This window comes from Castor canadensis, chromosome 9 (genome assembly GCF_047511655.1).
Source record: "Castor canadensis chromosome 9, mCasCan1.hap1v2, whole genome shotgun sequence".
In the NCBI taxonomy this organism is placed as follows: domain Eukaryota; kingdom Metazoa; phylum Chordata; class Mammalia; order Rodentia; family Castoridae; genus Castor; species Castor canadensis.
Window position 1 is genome coordinate 54,919,139 of NC_133394.1, and position 24,008 is coordinate 54,943,146.

General features: G+C 35.3%; 1 long non-coding RNA gene across 1 annotated transcript in view; it reads left to right on the forward strand.

The window, feature by feature from the left end:
- The window catches only part of LOC141410743 (uncharacterized), a 58,065-nt gene that overhangs the window by 17,960 nt on the left and 16,097 nt on the right, over positions 1–24,008 (forward strand). The window lies entirely within an intron of this gene.

A 24,008-nucleotide genomic window follows, 5' to 3' on the forward strand; every position in this document is an offset into this window, starting at 1 on the left:
GCAAAATCTCTGTCAAAATCCCAGCAAACTGTAGATGTTGACATGTTGATTTTAAAGTTTATATAAAGAGTAAAAGACCTATGATAGCTAGTATAATACTGAAGAAGAATAGCAAAGTTGGAGGATTCATACTATTGGATTTCAAGACTTGTTATACAGCTACAGTAAGCAAAACAGTGTTGTCAGTGAATGAATAGACACATAGATCAATGGAACAGAATAAAGAGTCCAGAAATAGACCTATATAAATATGGTCAATTAATCTTTGGCAAAGCAGCAAAAGCAAGTTAGTGTAGGAAGTATGGTCTTTAACAAATGGACCTGGAATAATTAGAAAATTCATATACAAATGAAAAAAAAAGAATTAGATAGCTTACATATTTCACAAAAATGAAGTCAGACAGATAAATTACATCTTTCATGAAAATTAACTCAAAATAATTCATAGATCTAAATGTAAAACACAAAATTGTAAAACTTTTAGGCGATACATAAGAAAAAAAGTGATTTTGATTTGTTGATAAGTTTTAGATTCAACATCAAAAGCATGATCTATACATGAGCAAACTACTAAGTTTGACTTTATTAAAATAAAAAGAACTTCTGACTGAGAGAGGACACTATTCAGAGAGTAAAAGTAGTCACGGGCTGGAATAAAACATTTGCAGTACACATAGCTGGTAAAGGACTTGTATCCAAACACACAAAGAACTCTTAGAACTCAACAAACAACCTATTTAAAAAATGGGCAAAAGATATGAATGGACACTCCTGAACAGAGATATTACAAACAGGCATATGGAAATGTGGTTAATACTACTTGTCATTAAAGAATTCCATGTTAAAAACAATGATGAAATACTACTACACATCTATTAGAAAAGCTAAATTCCAAAAACCTGAAAATAGTAATTGATGGTGAAGATGTGGTCTAATAGGAACTCTATTGCTAGAGGTCTAAAATGGTACAACCAATTTGGAAGACAGTTTAGCAGGTTCTTCTGTTTGTTTGCTTTTTTGCAAAACTAAACTAATATTAGTATACCATCTGTAAGGTACTGCCGAATAAAGACCACGCCATGTGTGGAAAAGAAAGATTTATTGGAACCAGTCCGCAGGACTGTCACTCGTTCGGGTTCAGTGTGCAGTGGCTTGCCTGAAAATGGGTAATGGGCTTTATGGGAGGGGCCAAGCCATGGGGGAGGGAGAGAGTTTCTGGCCTCCAATTATCTGCGATCACCAATGGAACAGGTTGACATGCCTGGCTAGTTGAGTAACTGGAAGTTCCTGAGTTGTTTTGCAAGCTGAGAAACAATCAGGCAGGGAAACAAGCAGGGGAGAAACAAGCGGTCATAAATTAGGGAGTCTGGCTTTGGTGCTAGCCTCAGGACCTTCTGCCCGCCCCAAGAATGCCAGGCACCTAACACCATCCAGCGATAATGTTCCTAGACCCTCAACTGGCTTGAAACCACAAAAAGTAGCACAAAAATGTTTTAAACATCTTTATACATAGTAGTCAAAATCTGGAAGCAAACAAAATACCCTTTAATATGCAAATGGGTCAGTAATATGTAGTTCACCCATATGATGGGCTAAAAACAAGAAAAATGAACCATCAGACTATGAATCACAATTCATATTGCTAAGTGAAAGAAACCAGTTTCAAAGGGCTAAATATTGTGTGATGCCAATGTTATACCACAGCAAAAAGGCAAAACTATACAAATGATGAAAAGACCACTATTTGTCAGGGACTCGGAGAGAAGAGAAGAGTTCAGTGGATAAGTCACTGGGGTATATTTCAGGTCAAACTATTTTGTATATTATTATAAAGATGAAAAATAAGGACTAAGAATGGTGGTCCACACCTGTAATCCCAGCTATGCAAATGGCAGAGGTATGAGGATCACCATTCTTAACAGCCCAAGACCCCAGGCCTATAAATGAAGAGCTCCAATGTCACAGGGTAGGAGAAGATGGCCATTAGAGATCACAGGAGACTGTGAATACATTTTTCTCCTGCCTTTGTGTTCTAACCAGGGCCCCAGTAGACAGGATAGTGTTTATCCACATCCCTGAGGGTGGATGTTCTTTACTCACTCTAATGATTACAATACCAAGATCTTCTAGAAACACTCAAAGATGCACCAGAAGATTTTACCAGTTATTTGGGTATGTTCTAAGCTAGTCAACGTGACACATAAAGTAATCGTTATATCTGTTAAAAACAAACTGTACTACTACTACTACTACTGATATCATTATGCCTATTTTCCTAAATCCCTGTAACTGAATCAGGTGTTGGAAAATACTTTAGATTCTAGTTTGGGCAGGAGCACCAATAAATCTGTTCAACAAACATAATGTTTTCAACATGTGATACAACATAATGATGAGCTTAATTTCAGAGTAATTTTTCACTTAAAAATATAATTATTAGCACATATTAATTGAGTTTCACTGTGACATTTCTATATATGCACATATCATTCTTTGATCATATCTACCTGAGATGGGGTAGGCAGGAAGAAAGGGAATGATATGTTGAAGAATAGGTGAAACACCAAATTCTGGTCCATTTTGCCAAACATCCTGCTTCACCATATCCTCGAGTTATAATTGACCACAGTTGCAGCTACTTCTTGTTATAGTGTACAACAGTCCCCTAGCAAGAACTTTCCTCACTTTATAGTTCATCCAAAGTTCTCATCTATATCTGATTATACTTGTGGTTTCATGCACTCACCTCCCCTCAAATTGCCATGTTGTCCCTAAGGGGATCTAATTAAGTAAAACCATTTCCCATCTAGTTCTTGGAAATGCCTCCCAACTTCTCAGAAATCTCCAAAATTATTTACATATCCTTAGTATAATCCTTAAACTTTATCTATAAAAGTGCCTAAGACCCAGAACTCAGCTGCTTGGTAGAGCTGGCCACCTCCACTCTCCTTTGAGGGTGTACTACTGCTTTTGCTTCAGTAAATCTTACTCACTTGAAACTCCCTGTGTGCACACCCCAAATTCTTTCTTTGGCAAAACCAAGAACCTTATCTCCACTGACATACCCTCCCTTCTACTTCGTCTCCTCACTCCTCCTGGTCTCCTTCCCCTTCCCTAGTAATCATTCTTCTGCTTTGAGGTCATTTTTTGTTTGTTTGTTTTCAGTTTCCACATATGAGAGAAAATATGTAACACTTGTCTTTTGTGTTAGCTTATTTTACTTAACATGATGCCCTCCAGTTCCATCCATTCATTTTTAAGATGTTTCAATGTTAAACTCAGAAAAACAAGGGCAGTAGAAAAGAAGACATGCATATTTCAAAAATGTATCTATGTACCTATTTATAATTATATACGTGAGGTGCATCAAGGACAAATTGTCTCTCCATGATTACTAAAACAGAGAGTAACCACAGCACAAGACTTCATCAAATACTTTCTTATGCTTTAGGATTGTGTGTGTGTATGTGTGTGTGTGTGAACATTTGCCCTTTCTTCCAAAGAGAAAGTACTAGAGAAGACTCTAGCACTGAAAATAATGTATTTAAGAGTGTGAATCTTCAAACATTGCCAATATCACAGATTTTGCAGTTTTTCATCTTATATGAGGTGAAAGTATAATTTACTACCCTGCTGTCCCCAGCCTTGAACTGGATATACCCACCACTCATTATCAGTATTAAAAGGAATTTTGTCCCCAAGCTGTCTCTGAGTGACCTCTTGCAAGGTGACATAGTGACAAATGCTGTGTGACTCACTGTGTTCTGTAGATAATTGTACTGCCAAATTGGTTTGGTAGAAGACTACAGCTGATTTGAGAAAAAAAAAAAAACATGCAAGGAGAATGTGTTATTCTTCCTGAGATACTGCAAGTTATTCAGTTTCTCTTTAGCACATAGCCTTACTAAAATTTAAAAATATTCTTTCTTCAAGGCCCTAACACTTTATTTGAAACATATAAAGTAATCAATGCATCCAACTAAAGTATAAATGTTAATAAAATAAAAATTTATTGAAAGAGATGAAATTGATTTGCATATCAAACAAATTAACTCATATGGTTTGACTTAGAACTACATGTTATCTATGATAAGCTTGGTAGAGAGATATTTAGTAGCTGAAATCAAATTCAAAAAATTATTGTGAAACATTATTTCAGTAGAGTTCATAAAGAGACTGGGATGTGATCCAGAGTGAGGAAATGAGAGGAAAAGAGCTACAAACACCATGTCAGTTACCCAACGTAAGTGATGGATAGTGATTAAGAAAATTTAATTAAGATTTACACCTTAGAACCCAAAAAACTCAACCCCTGAAGAATCAACATCCCAATGAAGAAATAGGCACATGAATAAAACAGGGAATTCTTGAAGGAAGAGGTATAAATGGCCAGTAGATACATGAAGAAATGTTCAACTTCCCTGGCTATAAAAGAGATGCAAATCAAAACTACATTAAAATTTCATCTCACCCTAGTTAGAATGGCCATCTTCAAGAACAAAAACAACAAATGCTGACAAGGACACAGTGAAATAGGAAACAGGAACAATGTATAACATTGTTCATGGGAAGGCAAATTAGTACAGCCATTACAGAAAGCAGTATGGAAATCTCTCAAAAAAGCTAAATCTAGAGCTGCCATATGATCCAGTGATACCGATCCTGGGCATCTACCCAAAGGAACATAAGTCAGGATGCAATAGAGACACCTGTATACCACTGTTCATCGCAGCACTATTTCCAATTGCCAAACTATGGAAACAACCCAGATGCCCTACAACTAATGAATGGATTAAGAAAATGTGTATTACACAGCCATAAGGAAAAATGACATTATGGTTAGAAAGTAAGTGTATGCAATCAGAGGACATCATGTTAAGTGAAGTAAGACAAGTTCAGAAACACAAAGACCACATGTTTTCTCTCTTATGCGGAAGATAGATCCAAAAGATAAACATATACCCAAACCCAGACATGATCATATACAAACTCAGATGTAGGCCATGTTTGTAATAGTGACAATACTTTATGGTACTCAGGGAAGGAGGAAAAGGAAATGAGAATGACAGAGCATCAACAACATTGTCAAACAAAATATCCATGAAGGTAGAGGATATAAGGGTTTATATTGAAAGCTATTGAAAAATGGGGAGTGGGAGGTAAAAGGTAAGGGAGAGCAATGGAAAGAGTTGAAGGGACTGAAGTTAAGTAGACTCACAGCAGGAACACACTGAGAAACTTCTTGAAACATCCACTTCAATGTTAATAATGAAAGACAGAACTATAAAATAGGTCAGTGAGATTAAGGCGAGATATATGGTGGATGGACTTCATACACTTACATGAAATAGAACATAGAAACCTCTTGCAATTGCTTTAAGTGGGGCAAGGAGGGGGAGAGTGGGAGAGACGGGGATGATCTAACCAATGTACAGTATAAGCCTATTTGGAATTGTACCAAAGAATCCTCCCTGAACAATGAATATATCCTAATAATAATTAAAAAGTAAAGGCTTAAAGAATTAAAGAAAAAGACCTCTCCCTTGGTCCAATTCAAAGTTCATTTTCTTCTTTCTTTTTTGAAGACTAGTCTCCTTTTGGAATTTTTTGTTTGCTGTTAGTTTTGATTCTAGTCCTTTAGATAGTGTAATACCAAGTTAGGCATGATGGTTCACATCTATAGTTTCAGCACTTGGGAGGCTAAATCAAAAGGATTGAGAGCCAGCCCCGGCTAGACTTAGCAAGATCCTGTCTCCAAAAAAAAAAAAAAAAAAAAATCACGTAATGATGGTTACAATTAGCTAAAGTTTGTAGCCAATTAGCTGAGTAAATTTTATAACAATCTGGGCTGTGTTAGGCAGAATAATGGTCCCCGAAATACATCAGTATTTTAATCCCAGAAACCTGTAAATATTACCTTACATGACAAAAAGGGCTTTTGAGGTGGAAGATTAAGGTTAAGGACCTTGTATGGAGACATTATTGTGGATTATCTAAATAGGTCCAATCTAATCACATGAGTCCATTAAAAAAAAAAAAATCAGAGATCACCTCCAGCTTCGGAGAATCAAATTAATGGCAGTGTGATACTTGACGGCCCTTGGTAGCTTTAAGGATGGAGGCAAAGGTCCACAAACACGGGAATGTGACTAGTCCTTAGGAGCTGGGAAAGGCAAGGATGTGGATTTCCCCTCTGGTCTCCAGAAAGTAATGCAGCCTTGTGACACCCCACTTAGCCCAGTGAGACCTATTCTGTAACCTACAGAACAACAAAAAGGTAAATTTGTGTTGTTTTAGGCCACTAAATTTGTAGTAATTTGTTACAACACCAATGGAAATGCAATACAGAGGCTGTCATTGCTTGACTAGTTACTGTGTACCAGGCACAATTCTGAATTATGTAAATGCCTTTTTTATTTCTCTCAGTCTGATTTCACTTCTGAGGAAACAGATTTGGGGAGACTGAGTAACTTGATGGAGATTACACAGAAATCAACAGCAGAGTAAGAATTTAATTCAAAATATCTGGTTTAGAGTCTGAGCTCCTAGTTATTCTCTTAACCAGACTCAAATCCTTGTGTGTGAGTTCTACTTGCAAATAGCATTTCCTGAAGCCTTACTGTTGATTTGAAAATATGAATGGAATGTTGTCAATTTCTATATAAGGTTTTTTTTTTTTTTGGTGGTTTGGGATATGAACCCAGGACCTTATACTTGCAAGGCAGGCACTCAACCACTTGAGCCATGCCACTGACCCTTGTTGTCAATTTCTAAAAGATCCATGATGCATTTAAAGAAAAGATGGGTGAAGACACTTAGAAGGCTGTTTTCCCACTGAAGATAATTAGAAACAATTGCAGTGGATAATTTTTTTTTTTGTACTTCAGTTTGAATTCAAGATCTTGTATTTGCTATGCAGGTTCTCTACCACTCGAGCCATGTCCCTAGCTCTATTTTGCCTTTATTTATTTTTCAGATAGGGTCGCAGTTTTGTCCAGGGCCAGTCCTAGACTGTGGTCTTTCTACCTATGCCTCTCACATAGCTTGGATTACAGACATGCCCCATTATACCTGAATTGTTTGTTGAAATGGGGACTTGCTAACTTTTTTCCTGTGCTGGTCTTGAACCATGGTCCTCCCAATCTCTACCTCCCAAGTAGGTGGGATTATACACATGTGCCACCATGTTTAGCTCTAAAAATATTCTTTAGTCTAAATAAAAGTAAAATCTAGATATTTAAGTGAGGCCTAAACCTGCTTTAATCTGAGGAATTTTAATAAACATGGAAAACTTGTACTTGATTGACCTTTTAAGACCTGTGAAGTTCCAGAGACAGAATTTAAAGTTTCATTCTTCCAAGTTAGGGTCCCATATAAAGCTGCCCCATTGCTGCTCTCAATCTGAGTGTAAAGTAAGGAACACTATCTCTCTCACCTCTGGGGCTTTGTCCTTTGGGAGAGCACGGTGTGGAAAACCAGGCTCCAGCTGTTGTAACCAACAGCTTTAAAAAAAAAAAGAAAGAAAGAAAAAAAATAACTGGAATACTGTTAAGTTGAAACAGTGTTAGCACTTGGGCTTCTACATAAGCAAACTGATGACCAATGAAAATATAAACTAGAACTTGAGCTTAGCCTATCAGAAACTGCCAATTAAGCCTAACTAGGGACTTTCCACAGGATCATACCCAAGTAAGGCAGATGCTAGCTCCAGTTGGTCAAGTAATTTCTTCACTTTGCTTCCATCTTCAATACATAAATGCTTGTTCAGGCTGCTAATGTGGAGCTCTCTGGATTTCTTTCCTCTTCCAGTTTTGAGTGCTGCCTAATACATAAATCTTTTTCAAATAAATTATGCTAAATTCATTCTGTCTAAAGTTTTTCTTTCAGTAAGAGCCACAACACAAATCTACATTACCTGGGTGATACAAAACTGGCAAGTCAGAAACTTGATTTAAACAGTCTGGAACTAGGGGTGTGCCAGAAACAATTGCAAAGGAATTTACCTTCAGCTGAGCTGCTTCTGCAATGTCCTCTCTCTCTGTCAATGATACTTTTATTCTTTCAGTTACTGGGCCAAAATTCTTGATGTCACTCTTGACAATTCCGTTTTGCAGACCCCATTCCATCTGTTAGAAAATCCTATTTACCTTTAGAATACTCTTCATCTTCTCTGTTGTAGTACTGCAATGGTCTTCTAAACAGTCTCCTTGCTTTTGTCTTTGTCTCCCTAGAAACATTTTCAATGCAGCAGTTGGAGTGAGCCTGTTCAAATGTAAATCATGCCATTGCTATTCTCAAAACAGTTTAAATAATTCTTACCTCACTTACAGGAAAAGCTAAAGTCTGCAATAACTTCCACAGCTCAGACTTCTGTACCTTTGGTTCCTCTGTCCTCCTTTCCTTCTACTCTCCTACTTGTTGAGTGTGGCAGATACTGCCTAGGCCCTGCCCAGGTGTAGGCCCTGAGTTCAAACACTAGTACAGCAAAAAAAAAAAAAAAAAAAAAAGTGCTGAATTGCTTGCTAGGTTTGTAATGCTGTACTATCTAGGTTTCTAAGAATTAGAGAAGTTTAGCATGGCATGTTCTTAATGCACATTGTTTGTAATATGATCCTATTTTTACCTGTCAAATTAATTAAAAAAACAAATGCCAAAATAATCAAATTTATCAGAATAATAAAATATCCAATGCCAGTAAGGATGCAATAAGATGAGCATTTCTGATGAAAACATAAATTATCACAATCTTTCTTAACATATTTGGTCTTCTGTTTTTAAGATTTTACAATATCTGTACTGCTTGGCCAAATAATTTCAAGGAAATGATTAGAACGATATCATTCTAAGGTACAAGGTATAGTAATTTTATAATGATGAAAACGGTCAGCAATCAAAACAGTCAACACAAATAATTTATGGAATGGATCCAAGTCATATTTTATGTGACAATTAGTGTCTAATATCAACAAATAAGGATTTGAGGCTATTCCAAATTACTTTAAATCTGCTATAGAATAATTTATTATCATTATTTATTAATTCCAATGCAGTCATTTTCTTCCTACAATGTTGTGGCAGATTGCTTCCCAGTTTTATCTTTTTGTCTTTTGTCTGTCTCACTTTCATGTATTTAAATTGACATTCCATTGATTCTAACCTTTTCTTTTCTTTTTTTTATAAATCTCATTAAGCTTTATCTTAATACCTAAAATATTTAATTTTTTTCTTTGAGACTATCTTGTTAAATGGAATTTCACTTATTTTAATTATTCATTTTATTTAAAACTCTAAACTTTATAGTGCTGTATTATTTTCTCTTTCTCCTCTTTTAGGTCCCTGCCAGTAGATATATCCACTTATATGTATTTGGTAAGTGGGGACCCACATCACTGGCTGGGTATTTGGAGCCCTTCTTTTTATGAGCAACTAACTGTTCCCGTTTCTAGGATCTTTCCAGTGACTATCCCAGATTATAAACATTTTTCCAAAAACAGTTCCATGATTACCAACCTTCATAGATGGAACTCGAGTGGATGTGATAGGTCTCCTGTTTTTAACTGCATTTAGACAAGGCAGATGTTGAGGCCTAGAATCATGAATTATGTACTTGCACATCCCTTGCCACAAGAAAAATCCAACTTTCTCCAGCACAGAAAGCAGAACACTAAATTCAGAGAATTAAGCCAATAATCATAGTCAGCCTGAAATCAGTTTCAAGGGTAAACACCAAATCACTGGTTTCATTCTTGCAGCTGCCAGGTTGAGAAGAGTAACTAAAGTTTAGACCCCTACACAGGCAGAAGGTGAGCATGAGACAATGGGAATGTCTGAAGCAGGTTAGTAGCTGGGCAGCAGCAATATGGAAGTAGTTTTCAGCAGTGTAAAAAATAATATCTGCAAACAAAGGCATGATACCACAGTAGAAGAGGGACCAAAAAATTGGACACTGGTTAGGTGCCAAATAGAAACACTGGTTCTATGAAGAAGACAGGAATTCTAAACCAGAAGTCTAAATGAGCATGAGACACGGTAGAAGGGCCTATTATCAGAGACATGTTACCAAAAAGTGATGATTTTCTGCCAAAGTGTTGATTTAGTCTCTGAATATTCTTTCAACTTCCTAGCCAAAAATCATGATTACTTTTGGAGTCTAAGTGAAAAACAAGTATCAACATGGATCCAAGTGGCCTCATTTGGGGATAAGGAAGGATGCCTGGCACAATTCAACCATTCCCATTATTACTATTTAATTTAAGAAATCATTCTTCATTATAATTATCCAAATCATGAAAGTGATTTGCACATGTCACAAAAGACCGTTAAGAGCTTTGCTTTTACTAGTCAATCATGTTAATGGTTTTATGAAATTTGCTAAACTTACAGAAGACATTTTAAATTGGCTCACAAATATTCTATTAGGAATTGTCACCATTTTTATGCATTGAAATAGGTCCCACTCTCTGTACTCATTGGATTTCCGATGTGTGATCACAGAGTGATGGTTTGCTTAGTAATTTTTCCAAAATATACTAGACATACTATGTTATAAACATACATCTTTACTGTCCATCAAGTACTTAGAATATGCCTTGTGACTGCAAGGAAAAGACAATCTAGAGTTGCAGGGTAACTAATAGAGGAAGTTTGAGGCCCCAGTAAAAGAAAGAAGAAAATGAAGTAAGAAAAGCATACTTTCCTTTTATATTTCAAATTGGAAATAGGAATGACAAAGTTGTCACAGAAAATTTATTGGGTTAAGAACCTGTAACTTGGATTTAGAAGACAAATAGGCAACCATAAAAAGTGGGAGGGGTGTTTCATTATTTAGAAAACAATAAAACTTGGATAACACAAACTTAAACTGAGTCATATTGAGTATTGCACATCACTTCTCTGCATAGTGATAACCCCATTAGATAAATCAAGTTGAAACCCACTAGGGGCCCTCTATTACATTGATGAGGCATTAATTTTAATCCTTCATTTCCTTAGAATGTATTATTCCTCAAACTAAGAAAATTTAATTTTATGAAAGGAAAAACAAAATCAACCTTTTGCTATTTTTTTTTAGATTTTATAATTGCAGTAGAATATTTAGCTGAAATACTTCTTACTTATCTAAATGTGTCAGCAAGTGTATGAATACAGGGGAGAGGGTATAAAGAATGAAAGTGAGGTTCCACTGCCCCTGTCTAAGCAGAATTTCCATTGGCTCTTGTGAAATAAGTAAATGGGAAGGGTGAGCTTTCTCTGCCATGTGTGCTACCCCTTCTCAGTCATGGATTTTGGCAGCATAACAGGAAAGAAGCGATAGGTAACACTGTTTCAACTTCTACCTCTACCTATCATATACCTATTTTTTTCTTTTGGGGTTCTGGACTCCACTACCAAAAATATAAATTTCATAACCATTGCAAACACAAATTGTTTTTTTCTTTTTTAGTTCATTCAAATTTAATGAAAGAAAATTGGTGAGAAGCTTATCTTTTTGTTGACCATGATTTATTGACTTAAGGTGACAGAGTAAGAGTTGTGGAAAACATGAAAGAAAAGGGTGGGGATTTATGGACTACGGAATTAGTATATTAAATGTAAGAATAAAGAAAATACGTTAAAACTGTAAAGTTCTAGGTAATTAGTGCACTTTATGAGGTTCTTTAATTTTTGTTTCCTTCTACATTAACTGTGGAATAAAACATTAATTTGTGTCTGCCAAAAAGTCCAAACAGAAAAAAATGTTTTTAAAATTGACAGAACTGAATGTTTATCAACCATATTATTTTTCTTTTCCTTTCAAATGTAACCAGTAGTACCTGGTACTTTTCTAATTACAAAATAATATCTGTCTAGGCTACATTTTGAGAGCAGTCATGCTATTAGAATGAAGATTAAGAGGTGAACGTTAATTTACAATCTCCCTACCAACATTTGACCCTTGCTAGTATTTTTGCACATATTTTTTCAAATGTTCTGTGCTTTTATGTTTATTAAAAAGAGAATCACCAACTATTTGGGAGGCAGAGGTAGGAGAATCACAGTTTGTCCAGTCTAGGCAAAGTTAGTGCAAGACCCTAACTTTGAAACAAATTAAAGGATTTAAGGCATGTTTCAAACAGAGCACCTGTCTAGCAAGCAGGAGGTCCTAGGTTCAAACCCCAGTATTGGAAAAAAAAAAGATCTTATTGAAAGTGTTCTCTTTCAGACTGGGTTTTCATAGAATAATATATAATGACCATTTTTATTTTTACTTATTTATTTATTTATTTTGTAGACTCAGGTTTGAACTCAGGGCCTACATCTTGAGCCACTCCACCAATCCTTTTATGTGATGGCTTTTTTCAAGATAGAGTCTTGTGAACTATTTTCCTGGCTGGCCTCCTGAGTAGCTAGATTACATGTGTGAGCCACTGGCACCCAACTATAATAGCCATTTTAAATTCCATAAACATAGCTACACTGACATTTATAAAGGCTATATGATATCACACAATATAGATGTTTTCTAAATTATTTAAGTATTAAATTACTGATAAGACTTTTAGGTTACTTCTTAACTTTAGCTACTATAAATTAGTAGCCTTGTTATTGTATTATAAACTGCCTGATTTATTAACAACCTCAGACTCAAACAGTGAAAATTATATAAAATGCTATATAATTACATGAAACTGTTCATCCCCAAAATTCATAGGCATTTAATGCTATGTAGTAATATATATGCCTGCTCATCTACTCAAATATATTTATTAAATATAAGATATTATAGGCATGTCTTTAGTCACTATGGACCAAGAAAATTTAGTCTTGATCCTCAAGAGGTTTGTATTCAACTGGGTGGAGACAATCAATAAACATGTACATAAACAAGAGAGCTAGAAACTAGATTAGGGCTTTGAATGAAATCAACAGAGTGACATGGTAAGATTTTGATTGTAAATATCTGCTTAGCCAGGATGGCCAGTGTCAAACTCTTTAGGGTTTAGGATTGAGCTGATGCTTGAATAATGAAAAGGAGCCAGCTCTTAAAGAATTAGACAAGGTGGAAGGAGAAATGGTAAGTACAAAAGTTGAGGATTAAAAAGCTTGGCATGGACAGGTGCTGGTGGCTCAGCCTATGATACTACCTACTTGAGAGGCTGAGATAAGAAGGATCACAGTTCCAGACCAGCCCAGGTAAAAACATTTGTGAGATCCCATCTCAACAGAAAAAAACTGGGCATGGTGGCGTACACCTGTCATCCAAGCAATGGCAGGAAGCACAAACTGAAGGGCCATTGTTCAGGAGACCCTATCACCAAAGTAAACACCTCTGTTTATTTTGTAAACCTCCAGAGATTTACATTTAGATGACATTTACAGTCAAACTGAATGAGATCGCTCACGGAAATGATATAAAGACAAAAGAAAGCTAAGATACAAACCACAGGTCATCCCAGAATTTAGAAATAAGATTGAGAAGGACATGAAGAAAGACTAGAGAGACAAAGGCCTGGAGATGTTGTTCAAGTGGTACAGCACCTGCCAAGTAAACCTGAGGCCCTGAGTTCAAACCCCTGTACAGCCAATTAAAAAAAAACAAACAAAAACCTGGCCTACACTGGGGAACACAAAGAATGGAGCAAAGCTGAAGACTAGCAAGGCGGCATAAGGTTGGAGAAGCAGACTTCTTGATTTGCAGGCCTTCTTTGACCGTGCTACAATGCTGGACCTTATTATAAGTAAAAACAAAAATCTTGAAATAACTTTAAGTATGCTAAGTGAATTGATGTGAATTAACTTTTCAAAGGGTGATTCTGGCTACTCTATGAAGCACGTAAACTATTTCAAAGACTATTTCAAGAGTCTAGGCAAAAAAAAAAAAAACAACAACAATGGTACTTTAGATGAAGCATGAGGAGAGCATGCAGAGAAAAGTGGGCCTTTAGCCTATATGCCTTGGCAGTTGGACTAGCTGGAATTATTGGTGAATTAGAGATGGTTATGAGGAAAAGAACAGAAAGAATGATCATTCACATGACTTTTACTTCTGTAACTGGGTTCATGGCAGAGTAAATCATTGATAAGAAAGCCCAAAGACAGAACACAATCAGGAGATGCCTTTAATTGTTATATAGTTGAACTTACATTGTTGAATTAAAATATGGACTTGAAGAGCCTGAGATTTACATTTAGATGGCATTTATAGTCAAGCTGAATGAGATCTCTCAGGGAAACAATATAAGTTCAAAAGAAAGCTCAGCTACAAACCATAGGGCATCCCAAAATTTAGAAATAAGATTGAGAAAGACATGAAGAAAGAGTAGTGAAACAGGTAAATGAAACCCCCAAAAGTACGATATTAAACATAGTAAGAGAGGAAGGAATGTGTGATCAAAAATGCCAGGTGAAGCAAGTGAAGATGGTTCATATTCATGAATTTGGCAGCCAAACAGGTTCACCATTGTAAAAATCCTGGTGCAGATGAAGAGTGAATGGTATTAGAGCACAATAAACAAAAGGTGAATCTTTTTTTGTATAGCACACATGAAAACTATGTATGATGCATTTGAATAAGACTTTGGATAAAAAAACCAACATGGTTTCAATAAATAGCTGAGTGATGGAAAGTAAGAAAATCTCTCAAAGGCCAGAAGTGAAAAGAAGCTGTACCAGGCAGTCACTCTGAGAGATGTTCCATCCTGGGATCTTAAGGTTCCAAAGGAGCAATTTTATCCATTTCTCTCATACCTTCGTGGAATATGGTTTTAAAAAATCTTTTTCTCTGATACAATGGTTTAAGGCTCTTGGGCTCTGGAAATATTTCATACCACATCAGATCCCCATCCTCATCTGCCCAGATCACATTAGAGATGGACTATCTCCCTCCAATATATGCAGATATTCTAAGTGGAAAATCACAGGAGGATTTTCACAATTTGGAGATTATTAAACCAAAACAGAAGTATTCCTAACTAAGATTTAAAATAACTCTATAACATTTAATGAATATGCACACAGGTATGTATATTTTTCCACAGGGGCAAAAATGAAAGATAATTACCAAGCCAAATCTAGAAATGTACATACCAGATGACATTATTACTACCTTGGGGTTTGTTTCAAGCATGCAAAATTGCTTCAAGTAGAAACCAAATAATGCAATCACCATAAGAATACACTAATAGAAAAATTTATATGATCATCCCAATTGATGGAGAAAAAAATAGTTAAATTTTAACTTAAAACTCCCTGAGTTTAGGGAGGTATGGTACACACTTGTAATTCCAGCATTCAGGAAATGGAGGCAGGAGGATCAAGAGTTCCAGGCCAGCCTGGGCTACATAGTGAGATCCTGTCTCAACAAAACGAAACAAAACTCCTTAAGTTTTAGCCAGGCACATGAGCTTGAGATGGTATTTTCCAAAGTTCCTTGAAGTAAGGAGCAGTCATGTGACCAAGTCCTTGCCAACAGACCAAGAGTAGAAGTGCTGTGAGAACCTCTGAGTAATAAAGTAGGATTCCGTTCCTTTTGTCTCTCTCCCCTTGGGCATGGGTTCCCACTGCTCAGACTAACTCAGCTCACCACAAAATTAGAGTCATCTGTGGTATACCTCTTAATTATTTGTCTTTTACTGTCATTCTAGGTGTTCTTCATATATATTAATAAATCTTAAGCTTCCTGAAACAGAATTTACTTGTTCGCTTTTACATTCTTTTAGAACTTGGCATAAAATTGAGTGCAAAGAATGTATTTTTAAATATATACTTAATTGCAATCAACTTTGCTTCTTCCTGCTGCTATCTAAATGTGTTGCTATTTAATTGAAGAAAATTCTTACCAAGCCAAGAAATTAAGGTACAATTTTGAAAATTTGAGTCCATTTAAATCTTTATGTTACACTTAATTGAAGAGATTTCATAACCATTTGTCTTCCCAATGGAAGAAAAATAACTGAAATCCTTGGAAACCAGTGCTAAAAAGTCAGAAACTTAGAACATTTTTTGCTCACTTTTTCTGAACTCAATTCTTAGGTGTGTTAACCCTACCACATAGATAATATAAATCCTTTATTTCTTCGTATTCCTACATTAAATTATAGAGATCCAATTTCAACTTTTGGAATTTGTATATAAAAAGGATGAAGTGCTTCCATATTTCTAGAATCAATTAAGCAACAATTACTTATTGAATAATTACTAGAAGTGATGTGACCATTGGTAAAATTTGTTAAAAGCACTCCATACCTTATTTCACTTCCAAAAAGGTTTTGAACTATATGATTGCTAAGATTCTCCCAACTATAAAAATTCATTTATTTTGTTTCAAAAACTGCTGTCATTGAAAAGTATGTGTAGAAAAAAGCAAACAGTTGGTATTTAAGAATAGAGTTCCTGCTGGAAGCCTTTTAGGCTTTAAGTCCTTAAGACAGCAAAGCACGTGAACAAGATATGGTGAGGACTTCCCCATATGGTGATGTGTTAGGTATGCCAGGTGCCGCTGAGAATAAGCCCAGTGGAGGAAAAAAGATCAAAGCTTGGATGCATAAAGCTTTGCATTGCTGAAGAAAAAAAATAGTTCCGATAAAAATTACTCATAAAAATAACACAATACCCATCAATAAACATTTTTGAATACTTACAATATGTCATGCACTTGAATTACATAAGTTGACAAAACAAAAATTTCAGTTCTTTTGTAGCTACATGCTCCTGTGGCAATGGTTTGGCTTTTCAGAGGACCTGAGTCACATGAGAAAGATGGAGAGGTAGCAGGTGGCTATGGGGAGGGAACTGGCTCCAGAATTCATTATGGCAGTTAATCACAGGACTGACAGTTGTAATAGAAATGACAAACTATTTTGCTGATGGATGAGACTTTAGATAAAAGGTCACTTGAAATAGCATGTGCATGCCTGGTGTGAGTGTATAGAAATTTGCCAAGCTTGGAAGCATTCTAAATAGCAAGAAACATCCTCTGTGATGACATGTGAGTTTTAGGAAACCAGCAAGTTTCCACTGTAGGTCTGATAACCAGTGTCCCAGGTATTGATGTAATTTTTTCCCTTCACTTTACTTGGCAGAAACCTCCTAAGACATTGCCTGTGCTTCAAAAGCAGAAGGACTAACTAAAGTCTGGGCCCAAGCCTCTGACATGTCATTTTCTAAATGCCAGAGACAGCATGGTAGATTCTAATGTGGTAGGTTTTAAACTGGTACAGTTTTTAACAGAAAAATCTACTAAAACTATTGAGTTCCTCAAGCCTATTGTGAGTCACAACTGAGTCATATTTCAATTTTCTTCCTACACCAAACTGTGGACACATGGGCTCTACATTCAATAAGCAAACAAAAATAATAAAGGTATATTCCAGCCCCCACCCTGCTCAATGAGGCTAGAGCTTACTTCCCTGCATGTCCCTCAATACCTGGTAGTGCCGCCCTAAGTGACTTAAAGTCATACCCTGCATAGTCTCTGTCTTATTTGTAAGTGGGAGTGTCCAGTAGGTATTTTCCACATGGTACAACCCTGTTTCATTTAGAGTTTAATGTGTTTGGGGAGATATATGAGCTAAATATAATCCAGGAATTATGTAAACCTAACCTTAAAGATTTTAGCTTGGTATAAAGTACATTGGGACATCTTAGCTTAAGTTTCCTTAACTGTTTCAGAAATCCTATTTACAAAAACAAAAACAGGAAATAGAATTCTTCTTAACATGTTGCTGGAATGCTGGACTTGTCTTATGTGAATCAAAACATGTTCAGTCCCTTTTCCTTCTTGATTTACCCCTCTTGTTAATTTGCTTATGATGCAGACAGAGAACAAATTACTAAGCCCTGTCTTAATGGTGACTGTGTGTGTGGTGTGTGTTGGCAAGCAGAGGATGGGAGTAGGGAAGGGAGGTCCTAATCCATCTCTAGTAGGGAAGAACACATTAGTGCTAGGGATGTTTTTTTCTTCTTAAATTTTGTTCCCCTTCCAGTAAATGCTGGCATAGAAACCCTATGCAATTTCCCAGTTCTATTTAGTTTTGGGCCTTTTCTGCTCTAGAATTGCCAGATATTGTTGTCTGACAAATCTTTGAACCTGAACTGAGCCAGAAAATTAGGGCTCTGGAAAACAGTCCAAATGAAAAACCTGATTCAACAAAATCTGGCTGGGAGTCCAAGTGGCACAAACACAGCAAGCTCATAAGGGCCAGGTGGGTAATCTTTGCCAATGCATAAAATCCTCTTGAGCTGAAAGCTCGAAATAGCAAATTTTAAGCATATAGTTTGAATGAAAAAATGGCTCAAATAATTCTAAAAAAAGGATAAACAACAACAATAATGTCTTCCATTTGTATAGCACCTGGCATCTTTTAGTAGTATTTATACAGACATTTTTATGTACTGCCAGAACAGTGTACATTTTAGCATTATGCCATAGAGGATTTTTCCTGGTTTAGTTCATATAATGAATGTATACAGAACACTAAGGACTTGTCTGTTTCCACTTGTTTTCACATGAGATGACTCAGAAATTTGACACATTGTGAATATATTTAGGAAAAATGATCTAACAAAGTAGAATCAGAAGACACAGGTACTCTCATCATCTTTGTTAATTATTTTAATTTGGAGCTTTGCCTTCTTAGGTCATTGCTGCACCTATGAGGTCAAACTCAGACCAGCCAGCAAGGGCCATGTAATTGTTGCTTAGAAAGCCTAGAAGCGGTCTACAACATCTAGGTCTAGGGCAATGAGGCTCAGTATTCAGATACTGTCAGCAAGTTGTGCAGTTATGCAGACTTTGTATCCACCGCCCCTCAAGGAATTGGTTATATCTGCATTCAGGCAGATGTGAGATAAGTGAGACAGGGCTGTGGAGAGAGTTAGACTGAGCATGCTCAGCTCTTCATTCCAAACTTATCAAATAGATAAATCATTCTTCCTCTCTTAGGGAGGAGTTGGATGGGTTCCCTTTATACCTTTTTTATTCTGGAGGGAGAGTGAACATTTTCTCAACTCTATGAAAAGAGACAAAGTGTGAAATATATAATCTATATTTCTCTAGGACCTATATTTATTTGAAAACTATACATATTTATTTACTTAAGTGGAGTTCATTTTGCTCTATGATCATTAGTTCATGTTAATAAGCTTTAATAATTGTGTTTAAGTTCATGTTCTATAAGTCACAGCAGGGACCTAGAGTCAGTTACTAATATGAAATGTCATCAAGCCATGGAGCGTGGAGTAGCCAGGTAAGTCAGCAGTGGGGTTGATCATTCAGAACAATTTGACTCACTGTTTTGTTATGTCCAGAATTAACATTGTCATTTTGCTAGGGAAATTTATGCTACTATGATATTAACCTTTGTAAACCTCTGACGTGGGCTATGGTCAATTTACCTCATCAATGTCTCAGCGTGCCAAAGGTTACAAAACTGGGATTGTATAACATATAACCAATTAGTTTTCTTCCAAACAGAACTAAGAGCCAAACCTTGTCATATAAACCTGTAAATAATTCCTTAAGCCTATGGACACTATGTAGAATTTAATTTTTAAAAAGCAAACTATATATAGACTCATTTTAACATTATTGTTGTTGCATATAATGAACACTTTTAATAGTTCTTAAAAGTTCTCTAATGACTTACAAAAATAATATGATATATTATAATTAGAAAATATATAGGATATATAACTTCATAGAAAAATAAGAAAAATAAGCCAAATTTTGATAATGTCTCAGACTTTTTTATAAATAAAACTAAGTTTTACCAAATAAGAAAATTAAGAAAATGCAATCACACATGTACCATAATGCAATGTCTGTTATTTTCTAGATTCTTTCCAACACACTTGTGTTTTTTTTTTTCATTTTTCTTTTATTATTCATATGTGCCTACAAGGCTTGGTTCATTTCTCCCCCCTGCCCCCACCCCCTCCCTTACCACCCACTCTGTCCCCTCCCTCTCCCCCCCCAATACCCAGCAGAAACTATTTTGCCCTTATTTCTAATTTTGTTGTAGAGAGAGTATAAGCAATAATAGGAAGGAACAAGGGTTTTTGCTGGTTGAGATAAGGATAGCTATACAAGGCATTGACTCACATTGATTTCCTGTGTGTGGGTGTTACCTTCTAGGTTAACACTTGTGTTTTTGAGGTATTGCTTTTATTGCTTTGATTAGGAAGCAAAATATATTGAATATTCCAGGTAAATTGAAATTTTTTTCTTTACCTCCTAGTTAAGAGACTTTAAATCATAAAAAACCCAAGAGTTTTAAATCATTGTGCACTAGAAATATTCTTAAGAACTGCCAGTTTCTATTGCTTTTCTTTGATAGTGCATTGTAGATATAAGAAGTAGAGCTACAAAAGATTGATTTCTAACACAAAATCTTTGACACTCTTAAATCATGAAGCTTAAACTCAGAGTAGTAGTGAGTATGGCTATAATGAAGTTCTGACAGGTTCATGTACATCAAAAGAATTCAGAAAGATGACAGGCAGTGGCAACAGATGCAATTAGCAACAACTAACATTTAATAAGAATGTATAAAACATCATACATTACTGTAATAGTCATAATAACACCTAAAGGTAACCAGTAATATCAGTTAAACCCATATTATGGATGGAAAAATGGTGATTGTAAGAGGTAAAGTACCTTACTAGATAGTATGGGGTGAAGACAGGATTTAGACATAAGGAGCACAATAAGGAGAAAAATTTTAAAGAGAAAGAAAGAAGAAAGAATAAAAGAAAAATAAAAAGAAAGAATACAAAGAAGGAAGGAAGGAAAAGATAAAGTTCTACAGATTGGAAAGAAAGAAGAAAAGTTATTTGCAGATGACATTATCTGTATGTGAAACTCCCAAGGAATTCATAAAACAAACAAATAAACAAAAAAATATAGAACAAATAAATGGATCTAGCAATATGGACAGGGCCCATGATCAAAGTACAAAAATGCATTTATTTCTGTGTCATACTAATGAAGACTGCAAAAATAAAATTAAGAAAACTCATTCACAAAATAATTTAAAAATGAATTTAACAAAGTAAATGAATATGTACATTAAAAACTATAAGATGTTGCCAAGAGAGATTATAGAGCTAAAGAGGTAGAGAAATAATGTATATTCAAGAAGTGAATATACTCAATATTGTCAAGATGTTAATTCAACCAAACTTAATTAGTAAATCAAACAATCCCTATTCAAAAGTTAGCAGGGCTTTTTTGTTGCTGTTGTTAAAATAGACAAGCTAATCCTAGTATATCTACACACATAAACCTAGAACAGACAGAATAATTATAAAACAGAAGTACAAAGTTAAAGGGCTTATACTATTTCAAACTTATCATAAAATCAGAGTAATTAGAACTATAAAATATTAGAACAAAACTAGGCACATAGATCAATAGAACATACCTAAAAATCAGGAATACATCTTCACATTTATCCTTTTCTTATTCTTAACAAAGGTATAAAGATACTTTAAGCTTTTTTTAAAAAAAAACTATTTTTTTTTGAGGATATACAATTCATTTAGCTCAATTTTGAAAATATTCTTTCTGTAAATCCAAAATTCAATAAAAAAGAGAAAGCACAGGTCACCTAAGATTTTCTGATCTTACCTCTTCTCAATTACCCACTGACATTTGAGGCAAGGCATGGTGGAACATGTTCCTACTGCTGTGTAACCTCTGGCCTTGTGCCTTCATTTCTCAGGGCTACACTAGGGAGTGTGCCATAGTGACGTTGAGCAGAAAGTTACCCCAGCTTTTTATCTTGGACAAAGTAGACTTCAAACTTAATCAAATGAGACAAAGAAAGTCACTTCATACTAATAAAAGGGGCAATACATCAAAAGGAAATAACAATTATCAACCTATATGCACCCAATGTCAGTGAACCCAACTTCAATAAACATACACTAAAGGACTTGAAAGCACATGTAGACTCCAATACAGTGGTAACAGGAGACTTCAATACCCCTCTATTATCCATAGATAGGTCATCCAGACAAAAAAAAACAAAACAAAAAAAAACTTCAACAAAGAACTAAATGACACCATAGATCAAATGGATCTAACTGATGTCTATAGAATAATTCACCCTGCAACAGCAAAATATACATTATTCTCAGCAGCCAATTGAGCTTTCTCCAAAATAGATCATATCTTACGGCACAAAGTAAGCCTCAACAAATATAACAAAATTGAAATAATTCTCTTCATTCTATCTGATCACAATACAATAAAACAAGAGCTCAACAACAAAAGCAGCAGCAGAAAATACACAAACAATTGGAAGTTGATAACACATTGCTCAATGATTAGTGGGTCATAGCAGAATTAAGGGAGGAAATCAAAAAGTTCCTGGAATTTAATGAAATTGAAAATTCAATCTTAGCAGAACCTATGGGACACTGCAAAGGCAGTCTAAGAGGAAAGTTTATAGCCATAAGTGCATATATCAAAAATATAGAAAGATCTGAAATAAATGACCTAATGCTACATCTCAAATTCCTAGAAGAACAGGAACAACTAAACCCAAAACAAGCAGAAGGAGAAAAATAAAAATAAGGGCTAAAATTAATGAAATAGAGATAAAAAACCATACAAAGAATCAATGAAACAAAAATCTGGTTCTTTGAAAAAATAAACAATATTGATAAGCCCCTGGCAAACTTGACTAAAATGAGGAAAAAAAAGACCCATATTAGTAAAATCAGAAACAAAAAAGGGGAGATAAAAACAAATACCAAGGAAATCCAGGTGATAACAGGAACTATTTTGAGAACCCATTTTCAAATAAATTGGAAAATCTTGAAGAAATGGACAAATTTCTAGGTACTTGTGACCATTCAAAACTGAACCAAGAGGATATTAACCACTTAAGCAGATCTAGAAGATGTAACAAAATTGAAGCAGCAATGAAGAATCTCCCCAAAAAGAAAAGTCCAGGAATTGATGAATTATCCCCTGAATTCTACCAGACCATTACAAAAGAACACTCCTTATACTTTTCCAGAAAATGGAAAGGGAAGAAACACAGCTTAATTCATTTTATGAAGCCAGTATTGCACTTATCCCAAAACTGGACACATTTAAAAAGGAGAACTACATTAATTTCCTTAATGAGCATTGATACAAAAGCCCTCAACAAAATAATGGCAAACTGAATCCAACAACATATATAAAAGATCATGCACCATGACCAAGTTGACTTCATCCCAGTGATGCAGGATGGTTCAACATATGCAAATCACTAATGTAATAGAGCACATTAACAGAAGCAAAAATAAACACACTTGATCTTTTCAGTAGATGCAAAAAAAAAAAAAAGCCTTTGAAAAGATTCAACACCATTTCATGATAAAAGCTCTGAGGAAACTAGGAATAGAAGGAATGTACCTTAACATTATAAAGGCTATATATGACAAACCTATACCCAACATCATACTTAATGGGGAAAACTGAAACCATTTCCCATAAAGTCAGGAATGAGAAAAGGTGCCAGTATATGCCTTGTTCTTTCTTGTTTTTCAGGTCTTTTTAGACCTGAAAAACTCTAAACATCATAAACAGCTTCAACAAAGTAGCAGGATACAAAATCAACTTAAAAAAATCAGTAGCTTTTCTATACACCAACAATGAACAGATTGAAAAAGAATATAAGAAAACAATTCCATTTATAATAGCCTCAAGAAAAATCAAATATCTAGGAAAAAACTTAACCAAGGATATAAATGACCTCCACAAGGAGAACCATAAACCATTGAAAAAAGAAATTGAAGATGACTACAGAAGGTAGAAAGATCTCCCAAGCTCATAGATTGGCAGAATCAGCATAGTAAAAATGGCTATACTACTAAAAGCAATCTATGTGTCCAATGCAATTCCCACCAAAGTTCCAATGACATTCATCACAGAGATTGAAAAATCTACCCTAAAGTTCATTTGGAAACACAAGAGACCACAAATAGCCAAGGCAATATTCAGCCAAAAGAGCAATGCTGGAGGTATCACA